Source organism: Mobula hypostoma, chromosome 2 (assembly GCF_963921235.1).
Source record: "Mobula hypostoma chromosome 2, sMobHyp1.1, whole genome shotgun sequence".
Lineage (NCBI taxonomy): Eukaryota > Metazoa > Chordata > Chondrichthyes > Myliobatiformes > Myliobatidae > Mobula > Mobula hypostoma.
In genome coordinates, this window is record NC_086098.1 from 180,044,743 (window position 1) to 180,065,160 (window position 20,418).

The 20,418-nt window shown below is 42.6% G+C and overlaps 1 long non-coding RNA gene across 1 annotated transcript in view; it reads right to left on the reverse strand.

The window, feature by feature from the left end:
- LOC134360228 (uncharacterized) overlaps nt 1-19,873 on the reverse strand; it is a 28,665-nt gene extending 8,792 nt beyond the window's left edge. The window contains exons 1-2 of the long non-coding RNA XR_010021281.1: nt 19,749-19,873; nt 15,256-15,412 (exon numbers count right to left, since the gene is read on the reverse strand). This is a non-coding gene — a long non-coding RNA (uncharacterized LOC134360228). The remainder of the gene's footprint in view (nt 1-15,255; nt 15,413-19,748) is intronic.
- Between the last annotated feature and the right edge of the window lie 545 nt (nt 19,874-20,418).

Consider the following 20,418-nt stretch of genomic DNA (forward strand, 5'->3'; position numbering starts at 1 on the left):
TAGTGAAGTGACCAGAACTGGACACAGTACTCCAAGTGTGGCCTAACAAGGGTTTTATAGAGCTGCATCATTACATCGCAACTCTTAAACTCTATCCCTTGACTTATGAAAGCTAACACTCCATAAGCTTTCTTAACTACCCTATCTACCTGTGAGGCAACTTTCAGGGATCTGTGGATATGTACCCCCAGATCCCTCTGCTCCTCCACACTACCAAGTACCCTGCCATTTACTTTGTACTCTGCTTTGGAGTTTGTCCTTCCAAAGTGTACCACCTCACACTTCTCCGGGTTGAACTCCATCTGCCACTTCTCAGACCACTTCTGCATCCTATCAATGTCTCTCTGCAATCTTTGACAATCCTCTACACTATCTACAACACCACCAACCTTTGTGTCGTCTGCAAACTTACCAACCCACCCTTCTACCCCCACATCCAGGTCGTTAATAAAAATCACGAAAAGTAGAGGTCCCAGATTAGATCCTTGTGGGACACCACTAGTCACAATCCTCCAATCTGAATGTACTCACTCCACTACGACCCTCTGCCTTCTGCAAGCAAGCCAATTCTGAATCTACCTGGCCAAACTTCCCTGGATCCCATGCCTTCTGACTTTCTGAATAAGCGTACCGTGTGGAACCTTGTCAAATGCCTTACTAAAATCTATATAAATCACATCCACGGTACTACCATCATCTATATGCCTGATCACCTCCTCAAAGAACTCTATCAGGCTTGTTAGACACGATCTGCCCTTCACAAAGCCATGCTGACTGTCCCTGATCAGACAACGATTCTCTAAATGCCTGTAGATCCTATCTCTAAGAATCTTTTCCAACAGCTTTCCCACCACAGACGTAAGGCTCACTGGTCTATAATTACCCGGACTATCCCTACTACCTTTTTAAAACAATAAAGCATAAAGTATGAAGTATCTTTAAACAAGACACCAAATAGGAACCAAAGCTCCTGAGTCCACACCCAACAGCATTTCAGACTGGGCCCGGTCACTCTTATTGTTCCACTTCCTCACTGATCCTGTAGTACTTACATTTTGACTTTTGTGTGTCTTCTCTTCATAATTTTACAATGAAGGCACAATTTGAAGATGATTGGTGGAAATCATAGGAGAGATTTCAGGTTTTTATTTTACATACAGAGAGGTGAGTGTGTGGAACATCCTGGTGATGGTGGAGACAGATATGTTAGGGACACTTAAGAAACTCTAGGATAGGCAGATGGATGATAGAAAAATAGCATGCTATATAGATTGATCTTTGTTGGTTCATTCTGTGCCATGTTTTTTGATATGAACAATCATGGTCTTTCTGTCACCATGATTGTTCTTGGCAAATTTTTCTGTTGAAGTGCATTGTCATTCGCTTCTTCTGGGTAACAAGACAAGTGACCCCCCAGCCATTATCAATACTCTTCAGAGATTACCTGCCTGGCGTCAGTGGTTGCATGACTAGGACTTGCGAAATATACCTGCTGCTCATATGACCATTCACCACCTGCTCCTATGACTTCCTGTGACCTTGACAGGAGGTAGGGTGGCTAAGCAGGTGCTACACCTTGTCCAAAGATGACCTGCAGGTGAGAGGAGGGAAGGAGTACTAACACCTCCTTTGGTAGAGACGTATCTCTACCCCTACAGCAACACAAAAAAAAATTGCTGGAGGAACTCAACAGGTTAGGCAGCATCAATGGAAAAAAGTAAGTAGTCAACATTTCAGGCCAAGACCCCTCTTCAGGACTGAAAATGAAGGGGGAAGTTGCCTGAATAAAATGGTGGGGGAAGGGGAAAGATGCTAGCCAGAAGGTGATAGGTGAAGCCAGATTGGTGGGAAAGGTCAAGGCCAGGAGAATAAAGAATCTGATAGGAGAGGAGAGTGGAAAGTAGGAGAAAGGGAAGGAGGAGGGGACCCGGGGGAAGTAATAGGCAAGTGAGAAGAAGTGAAACGTTAAAGTGGGGAATAAAGGAAGAGGAGGGGGAAACTTGTTCTCCCAAAGTAGAAATCGATATTCATGCCGTCAGATTGAAGGCTACCCAGCTAAAAGGTGATTTACTATCTCCGCCCCACCATCCAAACATTGATCTTAGGGTAAGTTAAAAAATCAGCACTACATTGTGGGCTGAAGGGACTGTACTGTACTGTAGCTTTCTATGTCCTATGTTTTATGCTGTTCTATATTCTATGCTCTTCTGATTAATCAGTGTTCAGGCTATCTTGAATGTATTTCAGAGAGCATAAAAATACATGATATTTTCATAATGTTGTGTGACACATAATGTAGTGTTGGGCACGTGGCCAAGTGGTTAAGGCGTTCGTCTAGTCACCTCAAGGTCGCTAGTTCGAGCCTCAGCTGTGGCAGCGTGTTTGTGCCCTTGAGCAAGGCACTTAATCACACATTGTTCTAGTCTGTACGAGGAGTGGCACCCCACACAGACTTCCAATCTGCGCCTTGTAAGGCATGAAAATGCCCGACGCAGGCCTCTCATGGTCTGAGTCAACGTTACCCTGTGTGACAATTTGTCTCTCGATGCTGCACCTAATTCTGCAGAATGGTATGGGACACCCATTGTAGGAATGGGGGGAGTAATCGGTTAATATCATACAACCAGTTCAATGGAAGGAACGATCAAACAGATTTCTTGTTGGATGCTTCCAACCATTCTTTCTTCGTGGAGAATAACGTTCAGTCTTTGAAACATACAGGAAGCCCCCTGCCCAGATGCTGCTTAACAGGAGTCCGTATGCATTCTTAAAGACCCCCTCATCTGTCCCCGAAACACATGGGTTAAACCAGCACGAGGAAGTTTAAAACTACCAACACCAAGTTAGAGATCCTTTCTATTGTTTCATCTTACACTTTAGATGTAGAAACCCTCTGTCTCTGACCCCTTCAGCAACCTTTGTTCCAATGCCAATGTTCCTGCTCACAATGCACTTGGCTCAAGTTTCCTGCTCCTTTCCAGAGCAGAATTCAGTGCCAAAAGTTTTTTTTCCTCAAATTTGACATCGAGACTTGTAGAATATAACGTTTCCATTAGGGACAAGCTCAATGAAAAGATGCATTTGTTATGAAGCAGTGTCTGGCAGGGGAAAAGGAATTTAAACAAAAAGACAACAAAAAATAGTATCAGAGTCCTGGAAAGGTGCCCCGCTCTCTTAAGCTGAAAGGAAGCAATAAATATTGTTGTTCTGTTTGGATTATTGACGAGTTGCAACCTTAGGCTTGGATTTTAGAATATATACAGTATGCAGCCATAACATCATGATATCAATTCCATTTTTTGTCTGACTATTTGATACACACATTATGACAAATCAGTTTGCATTGATGACTAACCTATTATTCAGTAATCTACAATACAATTTCTGATTTGAGAATCACCCACAAAGCTTGTTTTATCTCCTCAAGCTTGGTGAGCAGCAGGTCCTGGTGATGATACTGAGGATTGAAGCCAGTGGGCCAGTCAGAATTCCTGAAGTCGAGTCCCATTAGCCAGAGCCTCAAGTCTAGAATTCTCTGTGAGTCGGCGACTGGAAGTGCTAGATCCTAAGAGAAGTAAATTGTAGTATGCCTGCAAGATAGCTTTTTAGAGTAGCTTGTGCTTGAGCCCACTAGCAGAAAGGCAATTCAAGATTGGGTGTTGTGTAATGAACCAGATTTGATTAGGGAGCTTAAGGAACCTTTAGGAGGCAGTGATTATAGTATAATAAAATTCACCCTGCAGTTTGAGAGGAAGAAGATAAAGTCGAATGTATCAGCATTGTAGTGGAGAAAATAGAAATACAGAGGCATATGAGAGAAGCTGGCCGAATTGATTGGAAGGGGACACTAGCAAGGATAATGGCAGAAAAGAAATGACTGGAGTTTCTGGGAGCAACTCAGAAGGCACAGAATGAAGATCCCAAATATAACAATGCATTCTAAAGGAAGGATGGGGCAACTGTGGCTGACAAGGGAAGTCAAAGGCAGCATAAACGCAAATGAGAGGGCATATAATATAACAAAAATTAGTGGAAAGTTAAAGGATTGGGAATTTTATAAAAACCAACAGAAAGCAACTAAAAAAACCATAAGGAGAGAAATAGTGAAATATGAAGGTAAGCTAGCCAATAGTATAAAATAGAATACCAACAACTGTTTCAGCTATATAAAGAATAAAATAGAAAATGGACCGGTAGAAAATTACAACAGAGAGATAGTAATGGGAGAGAAAGAACAGAAGATGAAATTAATTAGTATTTTGTGTCAGCCTTCACTGTGGAAGACACTAGCAATATGCCAGAAATGTGAGATTGTCAGGGGGCACAAGTGAGTGTAGTTGCTAATACTAAGGAGAAGGTGCTTGGGAAGCTGAAAGGTGTGAAGGTTGATTAGTCATCTGACCGGATGGAATTCACACCAGGGTTCTGAGAAAGGTAGCGGAAGAGATAGTAGCATTAATAAGGATCTTTCAGGAATCACTAAATTCTGGAACAGATCCAGAGACTGGAAAATTGCAAATGTTATTCCACTCTTTAAGAAGGAAGGGAGGCAGAAGAAAGGAATTTATAGGCCAGTTGACCTATGGTTTAAATTATAGTAAGATGTTGGAATCCATTATTAAGGATGAGGTTTTGGGATACTTGGAGGCACATGATAAAATTCGCTAAAGGCAGCAAGGTGAAATCTTGCCTGACAAATCTGTTGGAACTTTTTGACGAAATAACAGACAGGATAAACAAAGAAGAGTCAGTCATGCTGTTTATTTGGATTTTCAGAAGATCTTTGACATGATGATACACACGAGGCAAGATAAGAGCTTGTGGTATTAGAGGAAAGATTGGTTAGTAGATTGACTGACCGGTAGGAGGCAAAGAGTAGGAATTAAGGGGGCCTTTTCAGGTTGGCTGCTGGTGACTAGGAGTGTTCCACAGGGGTCAGATTTCTTTTCCTTTTCTTTACTAACCCTTAAGTTAAGATTCATAAATATAATTCCTTTAGTCGTATGCAGTGTGCTGTCTGTTATTTCATGGCACTAATTTGTAACAGGGTGGTAAATTACACAGCATCCACACAAACCGGGGTTTGGGGCGGGAGGGGTGTCTCAATCTCATGAGTTTGGCCTCCCCCTCCTGTCTTCTCCTATCATTTTGAATCTCCCCCTTCCCCTCCCACTTTCAAATCTCTTACTAGCTCTTCCTTCAGTTGGTCCTGACGAAGGGTCTCAGCCTGAAACGTCGACTGTACCTCTTCCTATAGATGCTGCCTGGCCTGCTGCATTCACCAACAACTTTGATGTGTGTTGCGGGAATATATATTTGCAAAGTCCCCTAACGTGACTCCACAGCTGCAGAGCCCATTCAGAGCTGAGGCAAGTGAAGCCAGTCCAGGGGCCCAATAGCTGCAGGGCAACAACTGCTCCTGAACCTGGCGGTGTGGGACCAAAGACTCCTGCACCTCCCATGCAACGGTAGTAGCAAGAAGAAAGGGAGACCAGTAAAACGCAGGCAGACAATGCTGAACACTTGTTCGTTTTCCGCTCTAGTGCTCAATGATTTTTATCTGGCTCGCCAGTAAGATAAGGAGTCAGCCACTGGTTCTTCTTCCTTGTCTAAGAAAGGATAAATCGGCATTGAAGAGGGTCCAGAGGAGGTTCATGAGAATGATCCCAGCAATGAAAGGGTTAACATATGAGGAACGTTTGCTGGCTCTGGGCCTGCACATGCTGGAGTTTAGAGGAATGAAGTTGGATATCATAGAAACCTTTTGAATATTTAAAAGCTTAGATGGAGAGGATGTGGAAAGAATGCTTCCTATAATGGATGAATCTAGGACAAGAGGGCAAAGCCTCAGAGTTGAGGGACATACATTTAGAACAGAGATGAGGAGGAATTCCTTTAGTCAAAGTGTAGTAAATCTGAGGAATTCATTGCCCAGGATGTCTGTGTAAGCCAAGTCACTGGGTATATTTAAAATGGAAAATGATAGGTTCTTGATTAGTAAGGGTATCAAAGGTTTTGGAGAGAAGCCAGAGAATGGGGTTAAGAAGGGTAATAAATCAGCCATGATGGAATGGCAGAACAGACTCAATGGAATCAATAGCCTAATTCTGTTACTATGTCTTATGGTCTTATTACCTAATAGGATGAAAAATACAAACATAGGCAATGAGACAAATAAATTATGGAATCATAACAGCAGGCTACAGTAATGCCAGTGCCGAAGACAAACATAGTAACCTGCCTCAATTAACACTTATGTCCACTGTGATGAAGTGTTTTGAGAGGTCGGTGATGAAACATACAGTATCCACTCCTGAGAAGCAACTTAGATCTGCTGCAATTTGTCTACTGGCACAACAGGCCCACAGCAGATGCCACCTCATTGGTTCTTCACTCAAACCTACAACAACTGGACTACAAAGATACATACATCAGGATGGTCATTATCGACTACAGCTTGGCATTCAATGCCATCATCCCCTCAAACTAATCAATAAACTTCAAGACCTTGGCCTCAATATCTTCCTGTGCAATTGGACCCTTGACTTCCTCACTTGCAGACCCCAGTCAGTCTGAATTGGCAAAAACATCTCATCCATAATCTGCTTCCGCACAGGTGCGCCACAACCCCCCTACTCTACTCGCTTTACACTTATGACTTTGTGGCTAAGAACAGCTCCTATACTATCTTCATGTTTCTTGACAATATCAATGCCGTAGGCTGAATAAAAGGTGGTGGCTAATCAGCATATAAGAGGAACATTGAAACACAATAACCTCTTTCAATGTCAGCAAGACCAAGGAGCTGATTATTGACTTCATTGAAACTCGAAGTCAATGAGCAGTCCTTAGCGGAAGATCAGAGGTGGAGAGGGTCAACAACTTTAAATCCCTCGGTGTTAACATTTGGGAGGACCTGTCCTAGGCCCAACACTTAAGTGCAATTACAAAGAAAGCACAGCCGTACCTCTACTTCCTTAGAAGTTTGTAAAGATTTGGTATGGCAACACAGCCTGGTATGGAAACACCAATGTTCTTGAATGGAAAATCCAACAAAAAGTAGTTGATACGGCCTAGTTCATCACGGGTAAAGCCCTCCCCACCACTGAGCACATCTACTGAAGCGCTGTCACAAGAAAGAAGCACCAGTCATCAGGGCACTACACAATCCAGGTCATGCTCTCTCCTCACTGCTGCCATCAGAAAGAAGTTAAAGGAGCCTCAGGACTCATACCACTAGGTTCAGGAGCAGTTATTACCCCTCAACCATCAGGTCCTTACCCCTCAACCAACAGGATAACCACACTCCACTTGGTTCATCACTGAAATGTTCCCACAACCTATGGACTCACTTTCAAAGACTCTTCATCTCATGTTCTCAATAGTCACTGCTTATTTATTTATTTATTTATTATTAATTCTTTCTTTTTACATTTGTACATTTTGTTGTCTTTGTACACTGATTGAACACCCAACTTGATGTGGTCTTTCATTGATTCTATAATGGATTTACTGAGTATGCCTGCAAGAAAATTAATCTCAGGGTTAGATATGGTGACATATATGCACTTTGATAATAAATTTACTATGAACTTTGAAATGTTATTGCATAAGATGCATTCAACCATTCAAGTAAATGTCAACTCCTAAGAGTAAGTAACCACATTTGTCCCATTCCCCCATTTAGCCCCATAAACCTACTACAGATATTAATTAATCCTTGAGTTAAATATGATTTTACTGTCATGCCTCTTATTTCTTTTGTCCAAGTTGTTAGTTATACCCTATACCCTCTATGTGTAGTTTCCCTCTATCCACCTAATTTGTTTTCGATTCCACATCAGCCTTTGTGTGCAGTTTTTTATTAATTCTATTGCATTTTGCTTTGTTCTACTGTGACTGCCTGGAAGAAAATGGATCACAGGTTAGTTTATGGTAACATATACTGTAAGTACTTTGATATTAAATTTACTTCGAACTTTAAACTTTGATAGTAGGGAATTCACGGCTTTTTGGCAGAGAAGAGAACATGAGGCCTGGAGCTACAAGTATATTGAGTAGCAGAGCAGGCTCCAGGGCCTAAGTAGCTACTCTTCCTCCTATTTTCATGAGTGGACTAACCTCGATTGTAGATGATAAAACAGTAAATAAACATTTATTCTTAAGCTACAGTTACAAGGTACTTTTGACCAGAAGAACCAGTGGTAAAGTTACCATGTTGAACTATCCTTGGGGCTGTGATTATATAGAGTTGGGAGTGGAACTGAAAGATATATATACATTGAACTCCACACGGGAAAATGGAATGTCTCAGATAAAGTGAGTCAGTGTAAGGGATACTAGTTATAGTTGCAGTTGCCTGATGGGAGGGTTCAAATTCTGACCAGGTGGCCAAGCAAACTTATACTTAGCAGCCTCCCTAGCCTCGGGATAGCTGACAGACGAGGAGATGGCAGAGATTACTTGCCAGTAATTCAACCTCACTGAATAATCAGGCTACATCCTGTAAAGCAGTGCCTTACAGCCCAGCCAGTCACTAGGATGAGTCCTGGTCCCTTAAACATTATAAAACTGGGAAAAGGAGGGAGGCAAGGCACGAGGGTTTGCTGACATCAAAGGGAATCTGAGTGCAAGGGGGATGTGTGAAAGGTGCAAATCCAAGGAATCAAATGCTGTTGGACCAAACAAACCGTTGCACATAAGTGTCAGAGTTGCACGACATAAGAAACAGGACCTTTGGCCCATCACATCAGCCTATCTCTAAACTCACTTGACTGCATTAATTCGCTCTTAATCTGTGTCCTATTCATTCACGTACTAATTTAGATGCTATGCGATTATTGTTACTCTTCCTGCCTCCACCTTTCCTGGCAGCTCATTCCAGATACCAACTACTCTTAGTGTGAAAGATTAACTCCTCAAATCCCCTCTAAACCTCCTTCTTTTCACCAAAACCCTCTGCCCTCTAGTTTGAGGCACCCTTATCTTGGGAAACTGACACTGCCTATCTACCGCAGTTTTGCGTCTCATAGTTATATACCAGGGGTCCCCAACCTTTTTTGCACTGCGGACCGGTTTCATATTGACAATATTCTTGCAGACTGGCCGACCCGGGGGGCGGAGGGGGGGGGGGTAGGGTTGGCAACGGACAAGAGTAACAGTCAAATACATTGTTTACCTTGAGACTACAATGGCCATGAAGCCTTGCGCGGGCACCAGTGCGGATGCGTGTATGCGCCTATTTTTTCTACAAATCTTTTTGGCTATTCTGTTTTGGGGGGGGTGTTAATCATGTTAATCATGACTGGAATATAGGTGATAAGTGGCTAATACACTCAATTTCGTTTCTAAAAGGGATTATCTAACGAATTTAATATTAAACACACAGCGCATATTTTCCTTGCATTAATATAGCGATAAGTCAATTATCAGGGGAGGACAGGGGAGCTTGAAGTAAGTGTTGAACGAACTTCCAGTAGAAGTGGCAGAGGCAGGTTCGATATTATCATTTAAAGAGAAATTGGATAGGTATATGAACAGGAAAGGAATGGACGGTTATGTGCTGAGTGCAGGTCGGTGGGACTAGGTGAGATTAGCGTTCAGCATGGACTAGAAGGGCAGAGATGGCCTGTTTCCATGCTGTAATTGTTATATGGTTATATAAGTCACTTATAAGTCAATAGCATCATAACATTTTAAGTAACATTTGGATATTAAACACACAGCACATATTTTCCCCGTATGAACATATAAAATCATTGCAACACACCAATACCGTTGAATCAGTGGGAGCCCTGGGCTTGTTTTCCTGCAACAAGACAGTCCCATCGAAGGGTGATGGGGGACAACGATACTCGAAGGGGGTTCTTTATGTCCAGTCTATTACGCAATTTGGTTTTCGTTGCATTCATTGCAGAGATATGTTGGAAATGGAAGCAACGTTTTCAGTGCTTTCGTGGCTATCTCAGGATATTTAGCCTTGACTTTGAGATCCAGAATGCCGGCTGAGATGTTATGTCCAACATACTTTTCAGCCCGCCGTCATTTGAAAGCTTGAGGAGTTGATCTCCTTCCCGCGTTGACATGGATGACGAGTGGATAATGACCTCGCATGCATAATGGCTCAACAGTGGGCATGACAGGGAATGAGGTAAAGTGCAGCTGACTCCTATCGCCAAATCATATCGTTTCCTTGCAGCCTGGTAGCGGATGCTTTGCAGCCTGGTACCGGTCCACAGCCCGGTGTTTGGGGGCCACTGTTATGTACAACTCTCTCATGTCACCCCTCAATCTCCTTTACTCCAAAGGTAAAACCCCCCAGCCTATCCAATGCCTTTCTATAACTCGTGCCTTCCAACCTGGCCAGTACTGTTATGGATCATGACGAGTCCTGATGAAAGGTCTCGGCCTGAAACGTCGACTATTTATTCCTCTTCATAGATGCTGCCTGACCTGCTGAGCTCTTCCAGCATTTTGCATGAAGGATTTCCAACACCTGCTGCTTTTTTTGTGAAACTGTCCTGCACCTTGTCTAATCATATTCTTCCTATAGTGTAGTGACCAGAAGGACAGACAATACTCCAATTAAAGTATATAAAACATTTTTTATAACTGTAGCAATTGAATAGGAGGCTAAGAGTGGGCCTGGGTGATCAACAATGCAGTCTGTTTAATATCTGGTGGAATGCCATTGAGTTCTAAGGAGCTTGGAATGCCTAGAAATTGAATTTCATCCATTCTTAGTGTGCTTAGGATGTTGAGTAGGATGTGAACAGCTTCATCAATCTCCCAAAATCTTGCTGAAATCCATTAAAAGTGTTGTTGCCTCATTTTGTGCAGAGAGACTTGCATTAACACAGAACCCATGCATTTCCTGTCGGGAGCTGTATACACCGACCTTGCAGTTGCTGTGTCATTACACCACTGACTCCTGGGAAGTAGGTCACAGTTTGTAAACCTCTCCATGGAAGCTGTGATACAGAGGCAGAAAAGGCTGCCATTGTAGTAAGAGAAAGTGCATGGAAGAAGGGTCTTCCTATGCTGAATGAAACTACTCTGACTTTGCTGCTGGTAGATTGGAACAGACAGTGCCAGTGCACCATTACCCCTCCTCTGAGGAAACATTTCAAAAGAAATGTTCCCACATTTCAGGTTAAGTTCTGGGCCTCTTCACTTTGGGCAGCACACCTGCTCAGCCTGAAGTAGTGCCTCTCCCACAGCTTCAGCCTGCCTATTTCAGTCCTGACCTCTGCTGTCTGGGCGGTAGTAGCATGTGTGGTGCCTCCCTATGGCCACACGGGTTTCCTCCGAATGCTGTGGTCTCCTCCCTCAGGCCAAAAATGTGCAGGTGAGTCTACCACTGTAAATTGCCTCTAACGTGCAGGTGAGTTGTAGAAACTGAGGGGAGTTGATGGAAAGGTGTGGAGAGCAAAATGGGTTAGAGTAGGATTAGTATAAAAATGAAAGCTTAGTAGTCAGTGGAATGAAAGGGCTATTTCAGTGCTCTGCCTCTTTATGCCTCTATGACCTCATACCCATGTCATTGTTATTCCTGCTCTGGAGCGCCAATGAATAAAGATTTCCGATTTGGGGCCTCCATGGATGTTGCATCTTAGCTGTCTTGATACATAAGCCTGGGCAGTACAATATGGAGAGCAAGCTGTTGCTCACGTAGCAAGCTCCCCCTCTCCGTGCATCTGATGAACACAAAGGAACGGTGGAGCCTGATACAGTTTGGTACCAGCAGTGTCACAGGTGTTGCCAGTCAGCATTGAACTCAATGTAGGACTGCCTTAAGCACTTCAGCTCTGGATTTTTCCGTTAGGGTTTACTCCCGAAGCCTTCCCCATGAGTGATTATAAATGCAAGGCGGCGGAGGTTTGAAATCAGAGTTTTCTTCTCCTAGATGAGCTGCCTCATCTGCCCAAAATGACTGGTTTTAAGGCACCATTAACCCGCCTTTGCCCCAGCTCCTGTTAGTAGAAATGGTTTCGCTGGGCTTAGAAGCTAAGTTACATGTGAAGGCCAGGAGCTGGACTTGGTTATCAGAGGCTATTTGAGGCATTTAATAGGTAGTGAGAGTTTGTCCCTATTACCACCCCTGGCTATAACAACATTAAGGAACCTTTTCAGATTTAATATATTTCAACAACATTGGAATGATTTCCATTCTAACCTGTACACACTGTTCTGATCTGAAGCACCCAGCACACATTCTGATCATCTGAGCTTAGCCAGTGCATAATGTTGAACATGATCCAAAGTGAGCAATAGAGACATATTCATTTTCAGTCAATTTGTGTAAATCGCAAGAGATCAATCATACTACATCAGCACAACAGTCAAATAGATAGACTAATCAGTCCAAAAAAAAGGATTGCCACCAACATTACTAGAGATATAAGCCAAGTCTCCTTGGGGCAAAACATATTATGTTCTACAACTATGCCTTCTCACTGCTGTATCATGCCTTCTGCATCACGAAAGGGAATAATATACCCATCATGCCTTTGAAAACCTCTTCACTCTTTCCTTTCATTCCATTTCTTGATCCTTCTACCATCCAAATTACATTTTTTTCAAGTACTTTATCTTTTCATGATTGTAGCATAGCTTCCTTTAAATTTCTTATGCAGGAAGGGGAAGTTGGGAGAACACATACCTGTCCTCATTGGAGATTCAGCAGTGGAAAGAGTGAGGTGCTTTAAGTTGTAGAATATCAACATCTTAGACGATCTATACTGGGTCCAACACATTGACGCATTTACAATGAATGCGCATTAGTGGCTCTTCTTCATTAGGAGTTTGAGGAGATTCACTATGTCACCAAAGACTCGCAAATTTCTGTAGATGTATGCTGGAGTGGGTGGTGGGGTGGAGATATATGTCTACCAAAGGAGGTGTGAGGCACTCCTTCCCTCCACTAGCCTGCAGGTCACCTTTCAGCAAGGTGATACACCTGCTTGGCCCCCTGATCAGGGTCATGTGAAGCCATGGGAGCAGGAGGTGGTTGGTCATATGAGCAGCTGATGCATATCACAAGTCCTGGTTATGTGACCACTGACGCTAGGCACACAATCTCTGCCCAGAGTATTTGTAATGTCTGGGGTCACCCATCTTGTAAAGATACTGCCCAGAAGAAGGCAATGGCAAACCATTTCTGTAGCAAAATTTGCCAAGATCAATCATGGTCAAAAACCATCCATGATCGCCCACAGCCTGGGGTGGTGACTCAGAATCACAAGAAGCTGCGGAGGATTATAGACTCTGCCAGCTTCGCCATGGGCTCAATACTGCCCACCACTGAGGACATCTTCAAGAGGCTGATCTCCAAGATGTTGGCATCCATCACCACTAAGAGGGACATGCCCTCTACAAATTACTACTTTTGGAGAGTAGATAAAAGAGTCTTAGACACACACTGAATGATACAGGAACAGCTTCTTCATCTCCACTATCAGATAGCTGAACGGTCCATGAACACTATCTTGTTACTCTCTTTTTTGGCACTACTTATTTGTTTTCATCATTTATAGTAATTTTATGTTTTTTCACAGTACTGCTGCCACAAAACAATACCTCATATAACTAAGTTATAATAAATCTGACTCAGATTTTAGCTCACAGCCTTTGTTAAAAAAGGAATCTCTTAAACCTTCTTAAGACTTAAATCCTTTGAAACATTTGAGGCAGGAAAATGGGATTGAGAGGGATAATAAACCAGCCATGGTGGAATTGTGGATTAGATTCGATGGGTTGAATGGTCTAATTCTTCTCCTATGTTTTATGGTCTTATCATCACAGGACTGGTGAAGAGGAAGCCTTTCAACTCCATTAAAGTTCAGTGTTTAGTTCTTTCTCCCAAACTTCCCCATAGCCCTGCAAATTATTTTCTCCCAAATATACTTCCAATTTTCTGTCTTAAAGCCCTAAGTACTCTGCACAAAAAAAAGGTATTTTTGTGTTTAAATCTGCCATCACTTGAACATTGGAAAATAAGAACAAGCTCTCGTGTTTACACTATCTAAATCCATAATGGTCTGCTATCAAATCTCATCTCAGCCTCTTCATCTTAAAGAAAACTGCCCCATTTTAACTAATCTAATCTGCTTGTCTTTATCCCTGGAACTACAGCACTACAATTCCTCACTATTTTAATAACAAACTTTAACTAGCAGCTCTCTGGATATAGTACTTCACGTATTTACTTTATTATGTGTTAGGAATCTCAATCAAATTTGTTAATCTGCTCAAATGAAAAACACCTCGGCTTTACACACCAATCAATAGAACTTGACAGTCAGGACTTTAAATGTTCTAAAATGATATGTGCATTTTTAACCTTCTGGTAAAAAGTTTCTTCCCTCCCCCTCCCCTCTTCTTCTATTCTGCACCTTGACCTCTCAGCTCTCCTCACCTACATATCACTTCCCCTGGGTCCTCTCCTCCCATGGTCCGCTCTCCTCTCTTATCAGATTCCTTCTTCTCCAGCCTTTTGCCTTTCCGACCTTTCTGGTTTCACCTATTACCTTCTCGCTATCCTTCTTCCCCTGTCACCAACACCCGAAACGGCAACTGTTTATTCATTTCCATAGATGCTGCTCCAGTTCCTCAAGCATTTTGTGTGTGTAGCTTTAGATTTCCAGTACATGAAGACTTTCTCACATTTTTAAAGCTATTTTACAATCAATGGAAAATTAGATCTGTGGAAAATGACTAAATGGTGACCTCCTACTAGGAGGTACCGTAACATTACGACAAGGACTGTTTGGATGGGAAATAGCTTCTTCCTCCAGGCTGTGAGGCTACTGAACTCCCTGCTACAGCCCGGGTCTCATCACATATGAAGCACCAATTTACTGTTTAGCTTTGAACTTGTGCCATAAATTCACCCTATTTTTTGTGATAATATTACCTGATGTGTAGTGTGTGAGTTATTAGTACTGTGTTGTGCACTTTGGTCCTGAGGAACGTTATTTTCTTTGGCAGAATACATGTACATGGTTGAAATGATAATAAACTCGAACTTGAAGTGAAAGTATCGAATGTACGCCAGGTGTGCCAAAACTGAAGAGGCTGTTTAATATTTTGCTATACGGAGTTAACCTTTACTTTTTGCGGGGGGGGGCGGGTCTGTAGCTTCTATGTTTCTATTTTTTTACCAAACTTAATGACTTTAGTACTTAATAGAGGTTATTTTTGATCAATGTCCCACATAAATGAACTACATCCCCAAAGTATGTTTCCCCAATTTACCATTGTTGCTTGTGATCTCCTGGTCCCTGTGTAGCCTTTCTGTTGAGCTGCCTAGGGCAGCAAGCTGCTTGGAGAGACAGCAGACAAGAGACAGTGGATGCTGGAATCTGGGGCAACAAAACAATCTGTTTGAGGAACTCAGCAGGTCGAGCAGCATCTGTGAGAGGAAGAGAATTGTCAACATTATAGGTAAAAACCCTCCATCGGGTCCTGACAGATCACTGGCTAATTCATTATTATTAGGAAAGAGTGGTAGCTTGGGTTGGCGGCTTGTTTGTAAGGTTGTTCGCCGAGCCCCAGCTCAATAGTCAGCCAAGCAGAACAAGTCAGACAAATATAAATGCGAGCACTCGGTAGAAACAACACTCGGTCGCGCACTGATGATGTCACCTCGACTGGTGATGAAATGTTGCTACCTGACCCCCAGGCTCACCGAACAACCCTACAAACATTTTATTTTCTTTTTGTATTTGCACAGTTTGTTGTCTTTTACACTTCAACTGTTCATCCTGTTGGGTTCATTTATCCTTTGTGTTTCTTTGTATTCATGGTGATTGCCCACACAAAAAAAAAGCATCTCAGGGTTGTATATGGTAATCAGTTTACTTTGTACTCTAAACGAGGCAGGGTTTTGATATGACGCAATGACTATTCCTTTCCTCTCACAAATGCTGCTAGACCCGCTGAGATCTCCCAGCAGAATGTTGCTGAAGGCAAGTTGTTTCCTCGGAAAGGGAACTAATAGAATGAAATAAAGGACTCGCACTTCTCAGGTATCTCTCTTAGGCTAAGTCCACACTACGCCAGATAATTTTGAAAACGCCGGTTTCGAGTAAAAATGACAGGCGTACACACTAAGCGTTTTTCAAAATATCTCTGTCCACACTAACACAGATATTTGGGCGAATCTCCTCCACTGGGTACGCGCAGGACACACAGAAAACAAGCGAAGAGGAAACGGTATACTTAGTGCACGTTTGTCCAGTTACAAAGTAGAAAAACTTAAAAGGAATTGCTCTTGGCTCTCGCGCAGGAGGACTTAAAACTAAAAAAAACAAATACAAATACTGGAGCATATGGAGGCAACCGACAGGGAGTTCACAGACAGTATGACCCGGCTGATGACAAACTTTGAAAAACTGACTAACTCTGTTGCATTAATAAAGCACCTTGTTAAATGTATAAAACATGTCTGCATCAGTGTTATCTTGTATTTCCATACAATATTGCATTAGGCTGTTACACATCCTTTGTCAGAGAAGTACTTGCATAAATAGGTAAACCACCTTCATACAAGCAAGGACAGAAAACAAGGCAAAGTGAGTATACTTATTTATTCAGTAAGCTATGGGTCAAGGTATTTGGTGAGTACATTTCTAACTCTTCTGGCTTCAGTCTCGTTGCCGTCTGTTCTGAAATTGTTAGGTTATGTGGGGGGTTGCGTTCAAGAAAACAACGAAATGCTACGCTGCGGCCATCTGTTCCAGCACGTCATGACAGCGTTTTTAAATAGTCAAAAAAGCTCACTTTATAATTTAACACTCACGCCGTTCACACCGACTGCGCGTTCTAACAGTCGTACGACAGTGCTTGCGCAGTACCAAGCAGAGGCAGAAAAAGCATTGTTGTTGTGGTGTTGTCATGACAGCGTTTTTAAATCTCTCCGTTTACCCCGTACACACTACAACAGATATTAGGCGTTTTCAGATTTATTCACTCTGGAGACCGTTTCTGAAAATCTCCATTTTCAGGGGATGAAAACACTGTTTTAGTATGGACAGAGGGTCAAAACGAAGAGAAAAAGCTTCATTTTCAAAATTAACCGGCGTAGTGTGGACGTAGCCTTAAGCCTTAACATTTTGAGAATAAATTGTAGCACTGCAGGGAAATAAGGAAACAAAGGATGATACTGATTGGATTGCTCTGCCCTAGATTTGATGGGCTGAATGATCTCCCGTGTGGTAAGTTGAAAACCTGTGTTTGATGGCTTCCGGTCAAGATGGCGTCGAGGTGCAGACTCTGTTGAACTCAACGCTATCAGACTTAGTTGTTTTTTTGAGGTTTGTAGGGATGATTTTGGGGACAGTGAGTGAGGTTAAGGAGCCAGTTTAGGATTTAGGGACAGGGATGTGGGAAGTAAGAGGTCAGGCCGGAGTCTCCCCCACTTGGTACTTTGCACTCCGTGTTCAAAAGCCAGTGATGAGGTAGCTGAAGGACATTCTGGACAAATGTTAGATGGCTGATAAGCACTGTGGACAAAGCCCAACAAGGACAACAGCTGGTGCCTTCCCAACCCTCTCCACCTCCCGGTCAGTGAGTGCCCATGCGATCAGCGGGCAGGAGGTACGAGGGCTGGTGATGCCCAGAGTTTGAGGCCTGGAGTTGGTGACTCATCAACAGTGAGTCCTGAGATTGAAACAGCCCAAAGGTTGATTGGAAGTCCAGAAGTCGAGGCACAGTGCTGACGTCCTGGGTCTGCAAGTCTGTGAGTCACCAAGTCCAATGGAGCCTAGAGGCCTGGTCATGGCCTCTCCACAGGTTGGAGAATTGTCCATGTGTGTGAGTGGGTGGTGGGTGGATGGGAGGGAAGAAAGAGGCTTGTTCTGCTGAACACTGTGAGCATGCTATATTAGCGCTGGAATGTGTGGCAACACCTGTGGGCTGCACGCAGCACATCCTTATGTCGCGTTGCTTGTTAACACAAATGATACATTTCACTGCATTGATGTACAAATAAATCTGAATCTGCATCAAACAATGTTTGCACTATTGTCATTGACGAGTCAGGGTTAAGTGAAAACTGCGAAATAATAGTCCTGAAAGGAAATATGCAGTCCACATTATTGGTATAAGGACCTAGAGAGTGCTGGAATGTTAAACTGGAAGGTTAAATCTGTAAACTTGTCATAAACAAGAGATTGTGCAGATGCTGGAAATCCATTAATAAAGGTCTGGGCCAGAAATATCAACTGTTTATTCCTCCCCATAGATGCTGAGGCTTTATAAAGCATTGGTCAGACCACACTTCGGGCCCCTTATCTAAGGAAGGATGCAGAGGGACCAGAGGAACCAGAGGAAGTTCACGAGAATAATCCCAGGAATGAAGGGCATAATGTATGAAGACTGTTTGCTGGCTCTGGGCCAGTACTCACTAGTATTTAGAAGAACGAGTGGGGGAGTGGGTCTCATTGAAACCTATCGAGTATTAAAAGGCCTAGATAGATGGGATGTGGAGAGAATGTTTCCAATAGTAGAGGCACTACGGGGAGTTCTGCTCAGAGTCACATTTAATTTAATAAGTGATTACTTACTGCTTCTTAAAATTGATGCAAATGTTAACAACCAAATGAAAAAAAACTCTTACTTTTTCTATGGCTTTCTGCTCAGTGTATTTTAAAACAATCTAAGACAAGAGCACACAGCCTCAGAATAGAAGAATGTTCCTCTTGGACAGAGATGGGGAGGAATTTCTTTAGCTAAAGGGTGGTGAACCTGTCCCAGACAGCTGAGGAGACAAAGGTTGATAGCTTCTTGTCCAGTAAGTGCACCAAAGGTTATGTGGAGAAAGCAGGCAAATGAAGTTGAGAAGGATAATAAATCAGCCATGGTGGAATGGTAGAGCAGACTCGATGGACTGAATGGCCTAATTATGCTCTTATATCTTATGGTCTTATGGGCCCACTGAATTCCTCCTGCATTTTGCGTGTGCTGCTCTCGAATCTTGTTCATGTGTACAGAGAATGCAAAACAGAAGCCGATTTTACCCTGGCATCAGCCACACAGACCTTGCTGACCTTTTCCAAGACAGTTTAGCTACAGGTGTGGAAGTAGTAATACTAGTTCCCATGAAATGGGGAAGAGGTAAATGTAAGTGAAAGTATAACTTTTGAATAGAAAGGAAAAGTTTGTCTTCAGAGAACACAGCAACAAAAGTAAACTACTGCCCCTGGCTGGGGGATCTGTGTAACTAACCACACAGCTGGATATAACAAGGCACAGTCATTAGTATGAAAACTACCACAATACTAACATCAAAGCAGCAACACCAAGCTTATTAATGCCTCATTTATGGAGATACCAGCAGGCATTTCAAACACCATTTGTAGTCAGTACAATGTAAAGCCTTAGTGATTGTGAGATAGTAAAGCACAAAGCACCAGCTAAGACAGAAAAGCAGCTTGATTCTCTCAGTTAAGGAAAGTATTTCTATGAACCTGTTATTCAGTGCATTTAATCTCCTTCAGCAGGTTTGGAATTATTCCCAGAAATTTCATGCAGAGTATAAATGAGACTACTGCATGTTTGGACATCATGTCAAGGGCACCATGGGGAGTTCTGCTAAGAGTCACATTTAATTTAATAAGTGATTAGTTATTGCTTCTTAAAATAGATGCAAATGTTAACAACCAAATGCAAAAGAAAACTCTTACTTTTTTTTTCTTTTGGCCCTCTGCTCAGTGCATTGTAAAACAATCACATGTTAAAGCTTTTACCTAACTGTCCGCATATGGATTTTCAATCAGGTCCTGAAATGAGTGCTTTTTCTTCTCCCCCAAAATTTTCCATTCCATTGCATTTGAATGCAGAGTGGCCGAACTTAAACTGCACTCTGGAGCTGAAGGGATGGTCACTGAGTTTACAGAGATCTGTTCCAAAGGTGATTTTTCTTGTCGGATCGCTGTGGAGAGGCAGTATCTCTCTTTAGCGTTTCTGCAGGTTTTGCTCAGCCGGTTTATAATAACTTACTGAACTACCCCTTAGATCTGTGATGTTCAGGAAAGGTAATGCAATACAGGAAGATAAAATTGCCACGTTGTATCATCAGTCAATCCTGATCCTACCACACTCCACCCCATTTCCATCCTCATCTTAGAAGGGAGTCAATTAGTATTAGTAAAACATCAGGTGGTAAGGGAGACAGCGTAACACTGTTACAGCACCAGCGATCGAGGTTCAATTTCCGCCACTGTCTGTAAGGAGTTTGTATGTTCTCCTTGTGACAATGGGTTTCAAGTCAAGTCAAGTCAAGTCAAGTCAAGTCGCTTTTTATTGACATTTCGACCACAAACTGCTAGTACAGTACACAGTAAAAAGGAAACAACGTTCCTCCAGGATCATGGTGCTACATGAAACAACACAAAATTACACTAGACTAAAGGCCAA